This window comes from Scyliorhinus torazame, chromosome 5 (genome assembly GCF_047496885.1).
Source record: "Scyliorhinus torazame isolate Kashiwa2021f chromosome 5, sScyTor2.1, whole genome shotgun sequence".
NCBI classification, from domain to species: Eukaryota; Metazoa; Chordata; class Chondrichthyes; order Carcharhiniformes; family Scyliorhinidae; genus Scyliorhinus; species Scyliorhinus torazame.
This window is the reverse complement of record NC_092711.1, coordinates 99,012,873-99,034,191: the sequence shown is the minus strand read 5'-3', so window position 1 is coordinate 99,034,191 and position 21,319 is coordinate 99,012,873. Positions and strand designations below refer to the sequence as shown.

General features: G+C 47.3%; 1 protein-coding gene and 1 long non-coding RNA gene across 2 annotated transcripts in view; both read left to right on the top strand.

Moving 5' to 3' along the window:
• LOC140419119 (uncharacterized) overlaps positions 1 to 21,319 on the top strand; it is a 439,103-nt gene that overhangs the window by 353,030 nt on the left and 64,754 nt on the right. The window lies entirely within an intron of this gene.
• LOC140419137 (uncharacterized) lies at positions 880 to 21,300 on the top strand. Its single transcript, XR_011945554.1, has 3 exons — positions 880 to 941; positions 17,454 to 17,567; positions 20,370 to 21,300. It is a non-coding gene; the product is annotated as an uncharacterized lncRNA (long non-coding RNA).

The window sequence follows — 21,319 nt, the reverse complement described above, 5'->3', positions numbered from 1 at the left end:
GTCTGCTACCCATGTCTTAATTCACAGCAAGTTCCTTTCCCCCATAATCCCTGTGCTCCGAGACTTGCGTTCACTCCCAGTCAATTCTCACCCTTGTTTTCAAACCCCTCCATGGCCTTGTCTCTCCCTGTGTCTGTCATCTCCTCCAGCCCCACAGACCCCTGAGATATCTGCACAGCCCTGATCCTGGACTCTTGCACACCCCCGATTATAATTACTCCACCATGGTTTTAAGTTCCCTCGGCCCCAAGCACTGAATTCCCTCCCTAAACCTCCCCGTCTCCACCTCACTTACCTCCTTTCAGACTCTCTTTAAAACTCACCACTTTGACCAAGTTTTTGGTCACGTGCCCTAATATCTCCTTTTGTGTCCGGGTGCCTCACTTTGTTTTATAATGTTCCTGTGAAGTTGACTGGGATGATTTCTGATGTTAAAGGTGTTATATAAATAGAAGTTGTTGTTGTTGACTGTAACCCTGACCTCCTGTTTTACATCCCATTGGTTTCACAACAAACTCTATCTCTGATTTATTTTCCTCTGCGGGTTTGCAGCCTCTATAAAGACGGCGGCCGTTAACTCAGGCCTGTCACCGGGAGCAGGCCGCAGCTGTCCCCCCGCTCGATGCAAACCCGGGGCCGGAAACTTCTTATTGGGGTTTGGAGCCTCCACCGGGTTTCAGTGAAACCTCCCGGCCGAGTTCAGCATCAGCACTGCGCATGCTCCAGCTCACAATGCCCTGGGAATGATTGACGGCAGTTCTGATCCAATAGAAAGAAAGGGCCGTGACTAGGGGCGGAGCGGCTGTTCCACCAACCAATCGGAGTGAATGAGGGGCGGGGCTGAGCCCCGGTCTCTCACGAATTGGAGCATGCGCAGTGCCGATGATAGCTGAGGATTCAGGCGGTCGGATGGAAATTGTTCCCTGGTCAGATCTCGCTCGGTGAGTCATGAGGGATGGACAGAGCCGGTTGAGGGGGTCGGGAGGCTTCATAAACACTCCGTGTAGGCCCTCAGCCCCGAATACGAAGCTCGGATACGGCAGTTGAACCGGCGAATGCTGCTCGGGCTTTTCCCCGAGACAGGTCCGTGTGCACGAAATACGCGTCGGAGCGCATGCGTAGTGAACCAGAGCTCCGGCTTTGCTCCGCCTCCCATTCACCCTGATTGGTTGGAGGACCAGCCGCTCTCGGTCAGACCTCCGGACCCGCCCACTGAACTGGAGCAAACCCTTCAGAATCATCCTGCAGATAGAAGTCTTACAACACCAGGTTAAAGTCCAACAGGTTTGTTTCAGATCACTAGCTTTCGGAGCACTGCTCCTTCCTCGGCTGAATGAAGAGGTATGTTCTAGAAACATACATGTAGACAAAGATCCAAGACCATGCTTTGAATGCGAGCATTCCAGAGGCAGGGGTGCTTGCATTTGCAGGTAATTAAATCTTTACAGATCCAGAGACAGGGTCATATCCTAGTTTGCGGACTATTAGAACAAATGTACATTTTTATAAAACCTTGCACTGCCACTGGACCTTATGAAGTCTTTTAAAGCCAATGGAGTACTTTTGAAACATATTCACTGTTGTAATGTAAGAAGCTGTAAGTACGCATGTGTAATCACATTTAGTTTTAAAATTGTTATTTTCAAAGTGTATTCACTGTCATTAGTAACAAGGATGTGGAGATGCCGGCGTTGGACTGGGGTGAGCACAGTAAGAAGTCTTACAACACCAGGTTAAAGTCCAACAGGTTTGTTTCGATGTCACTAGCTTTCGGAGCGCTGCTGAGTCTGAGCTTCAAACACTGAGGCACATCCGGGAGGGAGAGACTTACATGGACACTGTGTTTCAGGAGGCAGTCACACGTGTCAGAGTAAGTAGTTTAAATCCTGCCAGTGGCCAGGGACAGCAGGGTGTGACTGCAAGTCAGGCAGATAAAGGGAACCAGCAGTCAGGAACTCAGGAGCCTCAGCCCTTGACCCTGTCCAACAGGTATGGGGCACTTACTCACTGTGTGGATGGGGAACAGGGCTGCAGGAAGGATGAGTCAGCTGACCAAGGCACCATGGTTCAGCAGGCCATTCAAGGGGAGGGAGTAAATAGGCAAGTTGTAGGGGATTCTATTATCAGGGGGATAGATAGTATCCTTTATGAGCAGGATAAAGAGTCCCGCATGGTATGTTGCCTGCCCGGTGCTAGGGTGCAGGACATCTCTGACCGGCTTGAAAGGATACTGGAGAGGGAGGGGGAGGATCCAGTTGTGGTGGTCCATGTCGGTACCAACAACATAGGCAAGTCTAGAAAAGAGGACCTGTTTAGAGATTATAAAGAGCTAGGATTCAAATTAAAAAAACATGTCCTCAAGGGTCATAATCTCCGGATTACTGCCCGAGCCACGTGCAAATTGGCATAGGGAGGCAAGAATAAGGGAAGTTAACACGTGGCTGAAAGAGTGGTGTGGGAAAGAGGGGTTCCTTTTCATGGGACACTGGCATCAGTTTAGGGACAGGGGGGACCTATACCGTTGGGATGGTCTCCACCTGAACCGAGCTAGAACCAGTGTTCTGGCGAAAAGAGTAAATAGGGTGGTCAATAGGACTTTAAACTAGAGATTGGGGGGAAGGGAAAGTCAGGGAACCAGGAGGTGAAGTAATCAGTGGGAAGCATAGCTGCTTAGGAATACAAAAAAGCACAAAAAGACAGAACTCAGGAGAGGTTACGATAGTCCCCATCTCACAAAATATGACACAGTGTATGGAAAGGCTCAGTAAACCAAGGTCCACAACACTAAGAAAACAAAAAAGGACGGTCAATAGAGAATTAAAGGTGCTATATTTAAATGCGCGCAATGTACGGAACAAGGTAGATAAGCTTGTGGCCCAGATTGTGACTAGCAGGTATGATGTGGTAGGCATCACAGAGATGTGGTTGCAGGGGTTTCAGGACTGGCATTTAAACATCCAGGGATTCACAACCAATCGAAAAGACAGAGAGGTGGGCAGAGGGGGCAGGGTTGCCTTGTTAATTAGGAATGAAATTAAATCAATAGCACTAAACGACATAGGGTCAGATGATGTGGAGTCTGTGTGGGTAGAGTTGAGGAACCACAAAGGCAAAAAAAACATAATGGGAGTTATGTCAGGCCTACTAACAGTGGTCAGGACCATGGGCACAAAATGCACCACGAAACAGAAAGTGCATGTCAGAAAGGCAAGGTCACAGGGTTCATGGGGGACTTCAATATGCAGGTGGACTGGGTAAATAATGCTGCCAGTGGACCCAAGGAAAGGGAATTCATTGAATGTTTACAGGAGGGCTTTTTGGAACAAGTTGTGATGGAGCCCACGAGGGAATTGGCCATTCTGGACTTCATGTTATGTAATGAGCCAGACTTGATTAAAGATCTTAAAGTAAGGGAACACTTAGGAGGCAGTGATCATAATATGGTAGAATTCAATCTCCAATTTGAAAGAAAGAAGGTAGAATCAGATGTCAAGGTGTTAAGGTTAAATAAAGGTAACTACAGGGGCATGAGGGAGGAACTGACGAAAATGGACTGGGAGCAGAGCCTAGTGGGAAAGACAGTAGAACAGCAATGGCAGGAGTTTCTGGGAGTAATTGAGGACACAGTACAGAGGTTCATCCCAAAGAAAAGAAAGGTTATCAGAGGGGGGATTAGGCAGCCATGGCTGACAAAGGAAGTTGGGGAATGCATCAAAGCAAAAAAGAGAGCCTATAATGTGGCAAAGAGTAGTGGAAAGTCAGAAGATTGGGAAGGCTACAAAACAAACAGGATAACAAAGAGAGAAATAAGGAGCGGATCAAATATGAAGGTAGGCTAGCCAGTAACATTAGGAATGATAGTAAAAGTTTCTTTAAATACATTAAAACCAAACTGGAGGCAAAAGTAGACATTGGGCCGCTCCAAAATGACACTGGTAATCTAGTGATGGGAGATAAGGAAATAGCTGAGGAACTAAATAAGTACTTTGCGTCAGTCTTCACAGTAGAAGACATGAGTAATATCCCAACAATTCAGGAGAGTCAGGGGGCAGAGTTGAATATCGTAGCCATCACAAAGGAGAAAGTGCTAGAGAAACTAAGAGGTCTAAAAATTGATAAATCTCTGGGCCCAGATGGGCTACATCCTAGAGTTCTAAAGGAGATAGCTGAAGAAATCGTGGAGGCATTAGTTATGATCTTTCCCGTTTGTTTTTAATGTATTTAAAGAAACTTTTACTATCATTCCCAATGTTACTGGCTAGCCTACCTTCATATTTGATCCTCTCTTTCCTTATTTCTCTCTTTGTTATCCTCTGTTTGTTTTTGTAGCCTTCCCAATCTTCTGACTTCCTACTACTCTTTGCCACATTATAGGCTTTCTCTTTTGCTTTGATGAATTCCCTAACTTCCTTTGTCAGCCATGGCTGCCTAATCCCCCCTCTGATAACCTTTATTTTCTTTGGGATGAACCTCTGTACTGTGTCCTCAATTACTCCCAGAAACACCTGCCATTGCTGTTCTACTGTCTTTCCCACTAGGCTCTGCTCCCAGTCCATTTTTGTCAGTTCCTCCCTCATGCCCCTGTAGTTACCTTTATTTAACTGTAACACCTTGACATCTGATTCCACCTTCTTTCTTTCAAATTGGAGATTGAATTCTACCGTATTATGATCACTGCCTCCTAAGTGCTCCCTTACTTTAAGATCTTTAATCAAGTCTGGCTCATTACATAACACTAAGTCCAGAATGGCCTGTTCCCTCGTGGGCTCCATCACAAGCTGTTCCAAAAAGCCCTCCTGTCAACATTCAATGAATTCCCTTTCCTTGGGTCCACTGGCAGCATTATTTACCCAGTCCACCTGCATATTGAAGACCCCCATGATCACTGTGACCTTGCCTTTCTGACATGCACTTTCTATTTTGTGGTGCATTTTGTGCCCCCGGTCCTGACCACTTTTAGGAGACCTGTACATAACTCCCATTATTTTTTTTTGCCTTTGTGGTTCCTCAACTCTACCCACACAGACTCCACATCATCTGACCCTATGTCGTTTAGTGCTATTGATTTAATTTCATTCCTAATTAACAAGGCAACCCCGCCCCCTCTGCCCACCTCTCTGTCTTTTCGATAGGTTGTGGATCCCTGGATGTTGAAATGCCAGCCCTGAACCCCCTGCAACCACATCTCTGTGATGCCTACCACATCATACCTGCCAGTCACAATCTGGGCCACAAGCCCATCTATGTTGTTCCGTACACTGCGCGCATTTAAATATAGCGCCTTTAATTGTCTATTGACCGTCCCTTTTTGTTTTCTTAGTGTGGTGGACCTTGGTTTACTGAGCCTTTCCATACACTGTCATATTTTGTGGGATGGGGACTATCGTAACCTCTCCTGAGTTTTGTCTTTTCGTGTTTTTTTGTATTCCTAAGCAGCTACGCTTCCCGCTTATTACTTCACCTCTTGGTTCCCTGACTTTCCCTTCCCCCCCAAAACTTTAGTTTAAAGTCCTATTGACCACCCTATTTACTCCTTTCGCCAGAACACTGGTCCCAGCTCGGTTCAGGTGGAGACCATCCCAACGATTGTTCCATACATGAAAAAATCTAGGACATACGATAAATAAACAATGTAAATACATAGAGACAGGCACCGGGTGAAGCATACCGAGTGTAGTACTACTCAGTGTTACCAGTGTATCTGGTATTTACCAAATGTATTCATTAAAATTTACTGTATTAATTAGCTATAAGTCTGTCCAGATGATTAAATAAGTAGTGATCATTAATTGAGTTACAATTAATGAAACAATTTTTTAAAAATTCATTGGACGTGGGCGTCGCAGGCTGTGCCAGCATTTATTACCCATCCCTCATTGCCCTTGAGGGCTGGTTAGAGTCAACCACATTGCTATGGGTCTGGAGTCGCATGTAGGCCAGACTGGGTAAGGACGGCAGATTTCCCTCCCTAAGGTACATTCGTGAACCAGCTGGTTTCAGAGACTTTTAATTCCAGATATTTTATTGAGTTTAAATTCCATCACCTGCGTAAGTAGGATTCAAACCCGGTTTCCACAGTCAGTTCACTGTAACTCTGACTCGTCTGTATGTGTTGTGTGGGTCTCGGTGCTTTTCCAGTCACACTGATGTTTGAAATCTTTTCTCACTCAGAACAGAGAAACATTTCTCCTTCCACATTCGAAGGATGATATTCAGGTCCTGATGAATCAACTGACTTCTGTACGATCTTGATGCAATATTTAGTCTGAATTTCCTGAATACAAATCTTCTATTGTCCCATAAAAAGAGTTTACAAAACTACGGCGCTGAGGACCCGGGTTCGAATTCCGGCCCTGGGTCACTGTCCGTGTGGGGTTTGCACCCGTGTCTCCCCGTGTCTGCGTCGGTTTCACCCCCACAACCCAAAGATGTGCAGGGTAGGTGGATTGTTCCTGCCGACTACGGCAATTATAAGAATCTATAATTTATAGGATCTTAACCTGTTGAACTACGCCAAGTTTGGGGGAAGCTTTGTTGATGAATCAAGTCCTGGCGCAATACGACAAGTTGTAAGATTTGTACTATTTCTGGACTATGCCAAGTTGTTCGATTCCTTGTATTATTCGACTGTGTATAATTGAAGGAATTTATATTATCTCTGCTATTTGGTTATCAGTAGCACTTTGCGAATACTGGAACTCAGCAGAAGTTTGCAGTTAAAACTTCTCAGGTGCCAAAAAGAATTGTTTTATTTGTAGTCGCTTGATTACAATTTGAAAGTCATTTAAAAGGCAATTCGTAGACATTTTGAAGCTTTCAGAGAATTACAGACATTATCTTTCTTTGCTGAGGCAGACAGCTCGAAAGTAACTTTTAAAAGGTCAAAGTCTGGCAATGAAACATGAAAAGAGAGAGAGAGCTAATCTTTAGCTAAACTCAAAGTCAAAAGTGGACTAACATCACAGACACAGACTGGTAGACTGACAGAATCAAAGACAGAAATGAAGGACAGACAACACCAAAAGACAACACTAATTGGCCGGCGGAAACTTTTCAGTTATACACTTTCATATCTGTCTTAAGTCATCTAATCACACCCCAATATAATCCTAATTGGTTTGGGTTAGACTCAAACACATTTGATTTGATGGCAACCCGTCCATCTTCAATGTGCAACATTAGCTTTTCTGACCCAGCTGTTATCTGCATTGTGAACAATGCTGCCTTCATGTTGCTGTGGTATTCAGCCCTTGGCCTTGACAATTAGCACAAGCAGTGTCAAAATATCTTGCAACTGTGCTGTTTTAATGTCACACTGACTCTGAAAATATGCATTTGCCAGAACAACGGACCTCAGTAAAAATGCTGTATAAATGGGTATTTAAAACTGGGGCTCAACATTTATGCTTAAACAGCTATCTTTTACCTATACTAGTTGTATTTGAAATACCTGGCTTCTACAATTGGCCATGCTTAATTGGAAAAATGAATTGGGTACTCTAAATTTATTTTTAAAAAGAGTTTACAAAAGTCATTGCTGTCAGGTCAGGATAGATATTGGATAAAAGCAAATTACTGTGGATGCTGGAATCTGAAAAGAAAGAGAAAATGCTGGAAAATCTCAGCAGGTCTGGCAGCATCTGTAGGGAGTGAAAAGAGCTAATGTTTCGAGTCCGATGACTCTTTGTCAAAGCTTTGACAGAGTCATTGGACTCGAAATGTTAGCTCTTTTCTCTCCCTACAGATACTGCAAGACCTGCTGAGATTTTCCAGCATTTTCTCTTTCGATTCAGGATAGATATTCACAACACATAGTGCTCGTTTCTATAGAATATTCCTTCCTTTCGCATCCCAAAACCTGTATATCTCCATCTCACACACTCTCCCTCCATTCTCTCTGCTGTGCCTAATGTACACCGTCCCAATTCTTCTGAATGACAATTCATGCTGATGAACAGATTCATGTTCACTAATTCCTGTGCAGGGCAAATAGGCCTGAAAAGGATTATATAGGCTGCTCACCATGTACACGTATATATTACTGGATTAAAAATGTGTGTAATATACACTGCGTCACTCGATGAGGTGATGGCATATTGGTAATGTCACATGACTAGTAATCCAGGCCCTGAGTAATTCTCTGGGAACTGGGGTTTGAATCCCACTATGGCAGATGGTGAAATTTCAATTAAATAAAAATCTGGAATTAGAAGTCTAATGGGGACCATGAAAACATTGTCAATTGTTGTAAAAACCCATCTGGTTCACTAATGTCCTTTTAAAGAAGGAAATCTGCCCTCCTTACACGGTCTAGCCGACATGTGACTTACATCGAAAATAGAAGCGGGAGTAGGCCATTCGGCCCTTCGAGCCTGCTGCGCCATTCATTATGATCATGGCTGATAATCAAGTCCCCCCATCTCATAGAATCCTGTGCAGAAAGCGGCCATTCGGCCTATCGAGTCTGCACCAACCCTCTGAAAGATTACCCTGCCCTTGTCCACGTTAACCCACTGCACACTGAAGGGTAATTTACCATGGCCAGTCCACTTAACCTGCACATCTTTAGACTGTGGAAGGAAACCGGAGCACCCTGCGGAAACCCACACAGATACGGAGAGAAATTGAACCCGAGTCCCTGGTACTGTGAGACAGCAGTGGTAACCACTGCACCACACTAACAGTCGATTCTGGTGGGATTTGATCCCACAATCTTTGAATCCCTTACTTGCCATTAAGTAGAAGTCCAACACAGTATCCTTTGCACCACAGAGCCATACATATCCTTCAATCCCTTTAGCCTCAAGAGCTATATCGAACTCCTTCTTCAAATTGCACAATGTTTTGTCCTCAATGACTTTCTGTGGTAATGGATTCCACAGGCTCATCACTCTCTGGGTGAAAAAATCTCTTCTCACCTCAGTCTTAAAAGTTTTACTCCTTATCCTCAAGCTATGACCCCCTAGTTCTGGACTCTCCCACCATTGGGAACATTCTTTATGAATTTACTCTGTCTACTCCTGTTAGAATTTTATACGTTTCTATGAGATCCTCTCATTAAAAAAAAGATAGAGAAGCAGAATTAGGCCATTCAGCCCATCGAGTTTGTTCTGCCATTCGATCATGGCTGATATGTTTCTCATCCCCATTCTCCTGCCTTCTCCCCATAACACCTGAGCCCCTTATTAATCAAGAACCTAGATATCTCTGACTTAAAAGACTCTGACTGGCATGGCCTGGTGGCACGTGGCCATCAATTAATTTCCTTTCCCCCGAGAGAAATCAAGGACTTGACACAGTGTGTTTGAAACAAAGCTGATTTATTTCACAAACAACAAGATGTTAAACTCTAGCCCAGCTCCGTTACAGAGATTCGAAATACACCCCAATTGTCAGAATGAAGATGGTTCAGTTCTGGGTGTGATTTACAGTGACAGTATCAGCAGAATCAACACTTTTAAGATGAACAGAGGGTAAATATACATTCCTTCCGTTGGTTTGACAGTTCAGGAATCGTCAGTGGCATCTTATGATATGGAGAAATTAGCTCAACAAACCTATGAACTAAAATTTGGTCTGGCCTGGTGTCACCAAGCTGAAATCCAATCTTTCTCTGACACATTATTCTTTTTAAGTATATTTTTAAAAATAAATTTCGAGTACCCAATTCATTTTTTCCAATTAAGGGACAATTTAGCGTGGCCAATCCACCTAGCCTGCACATCCTTTTGGGTTGTGGGGGCGAAACCCACGCAAACATGAGGAGAATGTGCAAAGTCCACACGGACAGTGACCCAGAGCTGGGATCGAACCTGGGACCTCGGCGCCGTGAGGCAGCAGGGCTAACCCACTGTGCCACTGTGCTGCCCTTGACACATTATTCTTAATGACATAGCCGACAGGTTAAGAGTGAAAAAGTCAATTGTTTAGCATTACGGGGAAGAGGCAAGTTTATAGATGTTCTACAGAGTTACAGACTGGCTCGTTGGATCTTCTTCTGTCCCATCATACATTCAGCTAACAGTAAAATGACTAAAATGCTGCAACATACAGGCATTTGGGGACAACGGTGAGTTTGCTGCTCAGATTAGTTAAAGTCTCCATATTGTAAAATGGATCTCGAAGGACTGGAGAAGATGCAGGAAAAGATATTTAAATTATGCCTGAACTGGCAGGTTGTACCCAGCAAGAAAGATTGGACAGGGTGTAAACCTTTTCTCTGGAAAAGGGGGGAATGAAGGATGACCTGATCCTGTAAGATTATGAAAAGGTTTGATATGAGAGACAAGTGGAAGGTGTTTCCACTGGATGAGAATAAATATGAGTTAGTCATTAATTAATCTAATGTGCAGTTCAGGAGCAGGTTGGAGGGAGATCACTCACACACTTCACGTGTGCAAAGGAATTTCCTCAGTTTTTCCACTGGTCAACACTCCAACTTTAAATGCCCAGGCCATTTGATCCAATTTCAGCACATTATTGGCAAGGGGTAGTTTAACTGTTCTGTCCAGGAAGACAAAAATCACTGTTCACCTGAACCTTCTCAGACCCCAACACATGAACAACTCACTGTCCGTGTTTGGTCTGTTGTCAGTCACACCCAGGACAGACTGTGGTGGATGGGCCTGTACTCCTTAGTTGCTGTATTTATTTATTTAATACATTTGTTCCCTTGGCCCAACGGTACCAATTGTAATCGGTTGGCAAAGCATAATTTGAATCAACAATATTGATTTCGGACTTCCGGGTGCGGCTATGCAGAGCTAGGTCGCATATTCGGCAGCTCCTGCTTGGAACGGACTTTTGGGCTCTTTTACAGGGCCCCCACGGCATTTGTTTGACATTTCCCGGTGTGGGAAGAAGGCTGCAATATTCCCCCGACAGTGTCCCCCAGGAAGGGTATGTCTCTTGGTTGCCAGACACACGCAGAAACAGTAAAAGATTTGGCTGCAACTGCAGGATAAACAGGGCCTCTTCCAGCATGCAGGCGGGGGAAGGGCAAGCTTAAAGCTGCAAGCTGACCTGAGGGCCTGTATCAAAAGTGAATTCTAGCAGCAGAGGGAACAACTGTGAAAAGCCCTCATCAAGGCCACTGAAGGGACTTCCGGTTGCGGTGAGGATGAGCTAGCCGCACGCTTCGGCGGCTCCAGCTCCGACGGACCTTCGGGCTCTTTTAAGAGCCCCAACGGGGAATTTTTCGACGACGCAACCCGGTGTGGGGCGTGTGAGAAGGGAGTCCCCCCCAAACGAAGGAGGAAAAAACCGGCGGCGGCGGCTGCAGCGCGAGGAATCGTCGACCAAAGGGTCAGAAAGAGAGAAGTACAAGATGGCGGCGGAGAAAGCGCAGGCGACATGGGGGCCTGAGCATGAAATTGTGAGACGGTGCGTGGAGCTGCTGAAGAGGGAGGTGCTGACCCCATTGCTACAGGCAATTGAGGGGCTCAAGGGGACATTAAAGACCCAGGAGACAGAGCTCCGTGTGGTGGAGCAGAAGGTGACAGATATTGAGGACGAGATCCTGGGCCTGGCGGTTAAGACACAGACGCACGAGGCACTTCATAAAAAGTGTACTGAAAGGATCGAAGCCCTAGAAAATGGAGCGCGAAGGAAGAACCTTCGGATACTGGGTCTCCCTGAGGGTGTGGAAGGAGTGGACTGTGGAGCGTACGCAAGTACGATGCTGAGCTCACTGATGGGTGCTGAGGCCCCTACGGGCCCCTTGGAGGTGGAGTGGGCAAATCGGATTCCGGCGAGAAGACCAAAAGCGGGAGAACCACCCAGGGCGATAATCGTGCGATTTTACCGCCTTAAGGATAGAGAAGAGGTCCTGAGATGGGCTAAAAAGGTGCGGAGTAGCAGATGGGAGAATGCAGTGGTACGGGTATACCAGGATTGGAGTGCGGAGGTGGCGAGAAGGAGGGCGAGCTTCAACCGAGCCAAAGAGGTGTTGCATAAAAGGAAGGTGAAGTTCGGGATGCTGCAGCCGGCAAGACTATGGGTCACGTATCAGGAGAGACACCATTATTTCGAGACGGCGGAGGAAGCATGGACCTTCATCAAAGAAGAGAAATTGGATCGGAACTGAGGGACTGATGCTGCAGGAAATGTTATTGTTAATGTTACGGTGGAAGTTAATTGAGAAGTAAACAGGGAAGGGGGGAGACATTGGGGAAATGTGGGCGCCGGTGAGGGGGGAAAGACGGGACATAGTTGGAGAATGGGGAAGGCGAGGGGGAGGGGAAAGGGAGCTGCGCCATAAGAGGCGGGTCAGGTAAAGGGATGTTCCCGCACCAGAAAGAATAAGGCGGGAAGACAGGCGCAAGGCGGATGGGAGTTCCCCACATGGGGGGGGTCGAGGAGTGAGCAGGAGTAGCCGGGGTCAGTTGAAGTCAGCTGACTTACGGAAGTAATATGGGGGAGCAATCATGCTAGAAAGAGATCTAGCGGGGAGGGGGGGAGGGAGGGGGAGGGGGGGGACGGGACAACTGGGTTGCTGCTGCGGAAATCCAAAAGGAAATGGCTAAAGAGTGGGTGGGCGGGGATGGTGTGCGACGCTGGGGGAGCGAGCGGGAGCGCGGAGGCGGGATATGGGACTGGCCTAGAGAAGGTAATGGCTAGTCGACACGGGAGGGGGGCAGGTAGCCCCCTAGTGAGGCTGATCACGTGGAACGTGAGAGGCCTGAACGGACCGATTTAAAAAGGGCCAGAGTGCTCGCGCATTTGAAAGGACTAAGGGCAGACGTGGTTATGCTCCAAGAGACGCACCTAAAGGTGGCGGAACAAGTTAGGCTAAGGAAAGGATGGGTGGGACAGGTGTTCCACTCAGGACTGGACGCAAAGAATAGAGGGGTGGCCATTTTGGTGGGGAAACAGGTCGCATTTGAAGCAAAGAACATCGTAGCAGATAGCGGAGGTAGATATGTAATGGTGAGTGGCAGGCTGGAGGGAATGGAGGTCGTGTTGGTTAACGTGTATGCCCCAAACTGGGACGATGTGGGATTTATGAGACGGATGCTGGGGCGTATACCGGACCTGGAGGTAGGAAACTTGATTTTAGGAGGGGACTTTAATACGGTGCTGGACCCGGGGCTAGATAGATCCAGCTCAAGGACCGGTAGAAGGCCGGCAGCGGCCAAGGTACTTAAGGGGTTTATGGACCAAATGGGGGGAGTGGATCCATGGCGATTTCTTAGACCTAGGGCTAGGGAGTTTTCCTTCTTCTCCCATGTCCATAAAGTGTACTCCCGGATAGATTTTTTTTGTTTTGGGAAGGTCGTTGATCTCTAGGGTGGAAGAAGCTGAGTACTCAGCCATAGCGGTTTCGGATCATGCCCCACATTGGGTGGACCTGGAATTAGGAGAGGAAAGGGAGCAGAGAACACTCTGGCGATTAGATGTGGGACTGATGGCGGATGAGGGAGTGTGTGCAAGAGTGCGGGGGTGTATTGAGAGATATCTGGAGGTCAATGACGACGGCGAGGTCCCTGTGGGAGTGGTATGGGAAGCACTAAAAGCGGTGGTCAGAGGAGAGCTGATCTCCATTGGGGCCCACAAAAGGAAAACAGAGGCCAAGGAAAGGGAAAGATTACTGGGGGAGATTTTAAGGGTGGATAGGGAATTTGCAGAGACCCCGGAGGAGGAATTGTACAGGGAGAGGAGACGACTCCAGACGGAATTTGACCTTCTGACCACCAGAAAGGCGGAGGTACTGTGGAGGAAGGCACAGGGGAGGAGGTATGAATATGGGGAAAAGGCGAGTCGCCTGTTGGCTCACCAATTGCGAAAGAGGGCAGCAGCGAGGGAGATAGGAGGAATTAGAGACGAAAGGGGAGACACGGTGCGAAGGGCAGGAAAGATAAATGAGGTGTTCTATGAGGAACTGTATAGGTCTCAACCCCCAGAGGGAGAGGAGGGGATGCGGCAGTTCCTGGACCAATTGAGGTTCCCGAAAGTGGAGGAGCGGGGGGTGGTAGGCCTGGGGGCACCGATTGGGGTGGACGAGGTTATTAAGGGACTGGGAAGCATGCAAGCAGGGAAGGCCCCAGGACCAGACGGGTTCCCGGTGGCGTATTACAGAAAATATGTGGACTTGTTGGCCCCGTTGATGGTGAGGACGTTCAATGAGGCCAGGAAAGGGGGGACTTTACCCCCGACGATGTCGGAGGCGACGATATTGTTAATTTTGAAGAGGGATAAAGATCCGTTGCCATTGAAGACCCGTTTCATTGTTGAACGTGGACGCCAAATTGTTGGCAAAGGTACTGGCATCGAGGATAGAGGACTGTGTCCCGGGGGTGGTGCACGAAGACCAGACAGGGTTCGTAAAAGGGAGACAACTGAATGTTAACGTGCGACGACTATTAGGGGTGATAATGATGCCCCCAGTGGAGGGGGAGGCAGAGATAGTGGCGGCAATGGACGCAGAGAAGGCATTTGATAGGGTGGAGTGGGAGTATTTATGGGAAGTGTTAAGGAGGTTTGGGTTTGGGAACGGGTTTATTAGCTGGGTTAGACTTCTTTATGGGGCTCCAACGGCAAGCGTAGTTACAGGTCGACATAGATCGGAGTATTTCCGACTATATAGGGAACAAGACAGGGATGCCCGCTGTCTCCATTGTTGTTCGCGTTGGCAATTGAACCTCTGGCCATGGCGTTGAGAGACTCCAGGAAATGGAGAGGGGTGATTAGAGGGGGAGAAGAACACCGAGTCTCGTTATATGCGGATGACCTATTGTTATACGTGTCGGACCCAGCGGGGGGAATGATAGAGGTTATGCGAATTTTGAGGGGGTTCGGGGATTCCTCGGGGGAGAGGCTAAACATGGGGAAGAGTGAATTATTTGTGATACATCCAGGGGACCAGAGTAGAGAGATAGAAGGCTTGCCTCTAAGGAAAGTGGAAAGAAACTTCCGATACCTGGGGATTCAGATCGCTAGGAGCTGGGGAACCTTGCACAGACTTAATCTGACACGGTTGGCAGAACAAATGGAGGAGGACTTCAAGAGGTGGGACATGCAGCCTCTATCGCTGACGGGCAGGGTGCAAGCAATTAAGATGATGGTCCTCCCGAAGTTCTTATTTGTATTTCAATGTCTCCCTATACTAATCACTAAGACCTTTTTTAATAAAATAGACAGGAGCATCACGAGCTTCGTGTGGGCAGGGAAAGTTCCGAGAGTAAGGAGGGGGTTCCTTCAGCGTAGTAGGGACAGAGCAGGATTGGCACTACCGAACTTGGGCGATTACTATTGGGCCGCCAATGTGGCAATGATACGTAAATGGATGATGGAGGGTGAGGGAGCGGCATGGGAAAGACTGGAGAGAAAGTCCTGTAAAGGGACGAGTTTAGAGGCGCTGGTGACGGCGCCGCTACCGATCTCACCGAAAAAGTTTACCACAAACCCGGTGGTGGCGGCAACATTGAATATCTGGGGACAGTGGAGGCGACAGAGAGGGGTGCGGGGAGCCCTGGTGGGGTCCCCAATCAGGAACAACCATAGGTTCGCCCCAGGAAGAATGGATGGAGGATTTCAGAGCTGGTTCCAGTTAGGAATTAGGAGGGTGGGAGATTTATTTATAGATGGGACTTTTGCGAGCTTGGGAGCATTGGAGGAAAAGTATAAGTTGCCCCGGGGAAATTTCTTGAGATATATGCAGGTGAGGGCATTTACTAGACAACAGGTGAGGGAATTTCCATTGCTCCCGACACAGGGGATACAGGACAGGGTGCTTTCAGGGGTGTGGGTCGGAGAGGGCAAGGTGTCAGAGATTTACCGAGAGATGAGGGAAGAGGGGGAGGAGTCGGTGGGCGAACTAAAAGGAAAGTGGGAAGAAGAACTAGGGGAGGAGATAGAGGAGGGTATGTGGGCTGATGCCCTAAGCAGGGTAAATTCCTCTTCCTCATGCGCCAGGCTTAGCCTGATTCAATTTAAGGTGCTACATAGAGCACACATAACGGGAGCAAGATTGAGCAGGTTCTTTGGAGTGGAGGACAAATGTGGGAGGTGTGGCGGGAGCCCGGCAAACCACGCACATATGTTTTGGGCATGCCAGGCACTGGAAGGGTATTGGAAGGGAGTGACGGGAGTGATTTCGCGGGTGGTGAAGGCCCGGGTCAAACCAGGCTGGGGGTTAGCTCTATTTGGAGTTGCGGAAGAGCCGGGAGTGCAGGAGGCGAAAGAGGCCGACGTTGTGGCCTTTGCGTCCCTAGTAGCCCGGCGCAGGATCCTACTCATGTGGAAGGAGGCGAAACCCCCCGGACTGGAGGCCTGGGTAAATGATATGGCGGGGTTCATTAAACTGGAGCAGATAAAGTTTGCCCTGAGAGGATCGGCTCAAGGGTTCACCAGGCGGTGGCAGCCATTTCTCGACTACCTAGGGGAACGTTAGAGGGAAGACAGATGACCAGCAGCAGCAACCCAGGGGAAGGGGGGGGGGTGGGGGGGGGGTTTAGTTTAGGTCAAAGATAAAGGGGTTTTGTTACTTGTGTATTGTTTAAAATTTCTGTATTGTTATTGTTGCGTTTGCTTTGTAAGAGGGGAAAAATTGTTGTTTGGGAAAAAATTTTCAATAAAACATTTATAAAAAAAAACAATATTGATTTCAATGTCGGGATTATTACCCATCATGCGTTGCGGCTGAGAATGTGCTCTATCCACATCACAGAACTTCCGCGCACATTCGCAGAGTCCGGCTGTGACCGGAGCATGCGCCGTTTGGGCTGTGACTGGCGCATGCGCAGTTCAGGTTGTCGCTGACCGTGCGAGGAGAGGGAAAGAAGCAATCGAGCAACTTTCAGGATTGGAGCCGGTTGGTGGCCGGGCAGCAATAGAAGCTGCGGAGTGAGCCGGGAGGCTTCATAAATACCCTGTGGAGGCTTCAACTCCCGAGGAAAATGTTAATGGTCCCGACTTAAACTGCACCGAACAGTGAGAGCTGAGCGGTGACAGGCCCGAGTTCCCGGCCGCCATCTTTACAGAGGACAAGGTGCCGCAGGGCGCATGTGCTGTGAGCCTGGACCAGATGCCAACTCTCCCGGATTGACTGGAGTCTCCAGGATTTGATTTTATTCTGAGTCACTGGCTGGGCCAACATTCATTGCCCATCTCTAATTTTGTGTGAACTGAGTGGCTTTCTAGACCCTCTCGAAAGATTTTTATGTAATTGTCTTTGAACATTTCTCTTCAGTGGATATAAAAATATTGAAAATGGGATAAAGGTTGTTTGGCTGACAGTCAATCACTGTCCTGGAAGATAATGAGTCCTTATGCATCCCAATTGGCCGAGGAAGGCAGTGTGTCACAAGGATGGATGTGTTGACCGATTAATGGCTGGAGGATGGGGGCAGGTCATGTGATCAAACCTCCAGGAATACATTTCATCAAAGTTGGCGAGGAGAGAATGTTGTAAATTTCAATCCTAAACTGACAGTGAGGTTTCTGTAAATTTACAGGATACTGGAAGTAGAGGTTTAACAGACGGGAAACGCAAACCAAACGTCACATCGCGATCTGAGAGTCACTCTGTTCATCAGAAACTGAATATCAGCAGCATCTGGGTGTGGAAGGTAAAAGGTTTGTCTGTTCTGTCCATGAGGGAAGATTTCAGGTCTCAGTGTGACTGGAAAAGCCCCGAGATTCACAAACCCTGGTTAGACCAAACCTGGAGAACTCTGTTCAGTTCTGGGCAAAAGCATGAGGAAGGGTAGAATGGCCTCGGAGGGAGCGTAGCACAGATTTACCGGAGTGATATCTGAACCCCCTGTGGTTAAATTACAAACTAGATTACACAAAAGAGTCAGAGACATGATGACACAGAGAATGGCATTCAGCCCATTGAGTCCATGCTAGCTCTCTGGAGCAATCCAGTCAGTCCCATTCTCCTGCTCCCTGTATCCTCGCAGTTTTATTTTCCTCAGATGTCTATCCAATTTCCTTTCGAAATCAAATCATTCATTGTATCTATTTTCAAACTCCCTCAGAGGCAGCAAGTTTCAGGTCATTGCCGCTCGCTGTGTAAAAACATATATCTCATATCACCTCATATCTCCTGTACCTTTTACATACAAACTAGGAACAGGCCACTCGGCCCCTCGAGCCTGCTCAGCATTCAATAAGATTGCGGCTGATCTCATTCTAACCTCAACTCCACATTCCTGCCTACCCCTGATAACCTTTCACCCCCTTGCTCATCAAAAATCTATCCAGCTCTGCCTGCTTCCACTGCCTTTAAGGACGCGAGTTCCAAAGTCTTACAACCCTCAAGAGAATACAAAATCCTCATCTCCATCTGAAATGGGTGACCCCTTATTTTCCACAGTGATGCCCTTTTTCTCGATTCTCCCACAAGAGGAAACATCCTCGCCACATCCACCCTGTCAAGACCCCTCAGGATCTTGTATAGTTCAATCCAGGTTTTACCCAAAACTTTAAAATCTGTGTCCCTAGTGCTTGTACGATCAGTGAATGGAAACAGAGTTGCTTTGTCCACCTGATGGAAACCTGGCATAATCTTGTGGACCTGAATCAAATCTCCCCTCAACCTCCTTTGCTGGAACCATTCTGGTAAATCTCCTCTGCACCTTCTCCAAGAACCTTCACATGCTTCCTGAAGAGTGGTGACCAGAGCTTTATAAAGATTCATGGAATAGAATTAGAACCATAGAATTCCTCCAGTGCAGAAGGAGGTCATTCGGCCCATCGAGTCTGCACTGATTCTCTGTAAGAGCACCCTGCCAGGCCCACACCACTACCCTGTCCCTGTAACCCCATAGCCCCACCTAACCGGACCCTGGACACTCCGGGGCAATTTATCAAGGCCAATCCACTTAACTTGCCCTGTTTTGAACTGTTGGAGGAAACCTGAGCACCGGAAACCCACGCAGACACTGGGAGAAAGTGCAAACTCCACACAGACAGTCACCAAGGCCAGAATTGAACCCGGGTCCCTGGCGCTGTGAGGCAACAGTGCTAATCACTGTGCCACTGGAAGCCTAGTTTCAGTATCAATATTACTGTTTATGAATAAAAGCAAATTACTGCGGATGCTGGAATCTGAAGCCAAAGAGAAAATGCTGGAAAATCTCAGCAGGTCTGGCACCATCTGTAGGGAGAGAAACGAGCTAACAAAGGGTTAAAAGTGCAGAGGATACTGGAAGTCTGCAGAGGGATTTGGATAGGCTAAGTGAATGGGCTAGGGTCTGGCAGATGGAATACAATGTTGACAAATGTGAGGTTATCCATTTTGGTAGAAATAACAGCAAAAGGGATTATTATTTAAATGATAAAATATTAAAACATGCTGCTGCGCAGAGAGACCTGGGTGTGCTAGTGCATGAGTCGCAAAAAGTTGGTTTACAGGTGCAACAGGTGATTAAGAAGGCAAATGGAATTTTGTCCTTCATTGCTGGAGGGATGGAGTTTAAGACTAGGGAGGTTATGCTGCAATTGTATAAGGTGTTAGTGAGGCCACACCTGGAGTATTGTGTTCAGTTTTGGTCTCCTTACTTGAGAAAGGACATACTGGCACTGGAGGGTGTGCAGAGGCAATTCACTCGGTTAATCCCAGAGCTGAAGGGGTTGGATTACAAGGAGAGGTTGAGTAGACTGAGACTGTACTCATTGAAATTTAAAAGGATGAGGGGGGATCTTGTAGAAACATATGAAATTATGAAGGGAATAGATAGGATAGATGCGGGCAGGTTGTTTCCATTGGCAGGTGAAAGCAGAACTAGAGGGCATAGCCTCAAAATAAGGGGAAGTAGATTTAGGACTGAGTTTCAGAGGAACTTCTTCACCCAAAGGTTGTGAATCTATGGAATTCCTTGCCCAGTGAAGCAGTAGAGGCTCCTTCATTAAATGTTTTTAAGATAAAGATAGTTGGTTTTTTGAAGAATAAAGGGATTAAGAGTTGTGGTGTTCGGGCCGGAAAGTGGAGCTGAGTCCACAAAAGGTCAGCCATGATCTCATTGAATGGTGGAGCAGGCTCGAGGGGCCAGGTGGCCTACTCCTGCTCCTAGTTCGTATCTGGACTCGAAACATTTAGCTCTTTTCTCCCCCGACAGATGCTGCCAGATGTGCTGAGATGTTCCAACATTTTCTCTTTGGGTAGTTTATGAAGCTCAAGATAGAATTTGTTTTGCCATCTATTCTGTTTAAAATGTCTTGTAGATATACAAAATCCATTTTCACTTCTTTCTGTCTCCTCCCAAAGAGGCCAGTTGTGTTTTTATGACAATCCAGCAGTTTTCATGGTCACTTTTTCCCAGTGCCAGCCCCACAAATGATCAGATTCATTCAGCTCAATTTCACAACCTGCCTTTGTGTTTTTGTGAGTTCTCTCTCACTCCCTATTTTCTCTTTTCGATCAGTTTCACAGGGTGTTCGAAGGGGAGACTTCAAAGTCCGGAAACTCAAACCAAACATCACATCAGGATCTGACTGAGTCCTCAATTTATCATATCCTGAATATCAGCGGATTTTGAACATGGAAGGAAAAAGCATTGTTCACAGTGCAGAGAAACTGTACACGTCAACAGGCCCCATGAGACAGAAATGCAGTCACACGGAGGAGAAACCGTGGAAATGTGCGGACTGTGGGAAAGGATTCAGTTCCCCATCCCAGCTGGAAATTCATCGACGCAGTCACACTGGGGGGAGACCATTCACCTGTTCCAAGTGTGGGAAGGGATTCACTGAGTCATCCACTCTGTCCACACACCAGCGAGTTCACACTGGGGAGAGACCATTCACCTGCTCCAAGTGTGGGAAGGGATTCACTGACTCATCCGACCTGCAGACACACCAGCGAGTTCACACTGATGAGAGAACATTCCAATGTCCAGACTGCGGGAAGTGCTATAAAAGTTCTGGGGAATTGATGCGCCATCAACGTGTTCACACTGACGAGAGACCGTTCAGGTGCTCTCACTGCGGGACTGGGTTCAGACAATCATCTGACCTCACTGTACAGCAGCGAATTCACACTGGGGAGAGGCCATTCACCTGCTCCGAGTGTGGGAAGGGGTTCACTCGGTCATATGACCTGCAGAGGCACCAGCGAATTCACACTGGGGAGAGACCGTTCACCTGTTCAGAGTGTGGAAAGGGTTTCACCACTTCAACCCACCTGCTGACACACCAGCGAGTCCACAAATACGCACAGTGATTGGATTTTGCTGATAACTCACATTCAGGACTGCACGATGTTCATTTGGGTCTCTTTCTGCTGATAACAATTGCAGCCAATTTACAGGGGCTAATATTCTGGCTAAAAGTTAAATAAATTAGATTTGTGTTAAATACGCAGTGTGTTGAAACT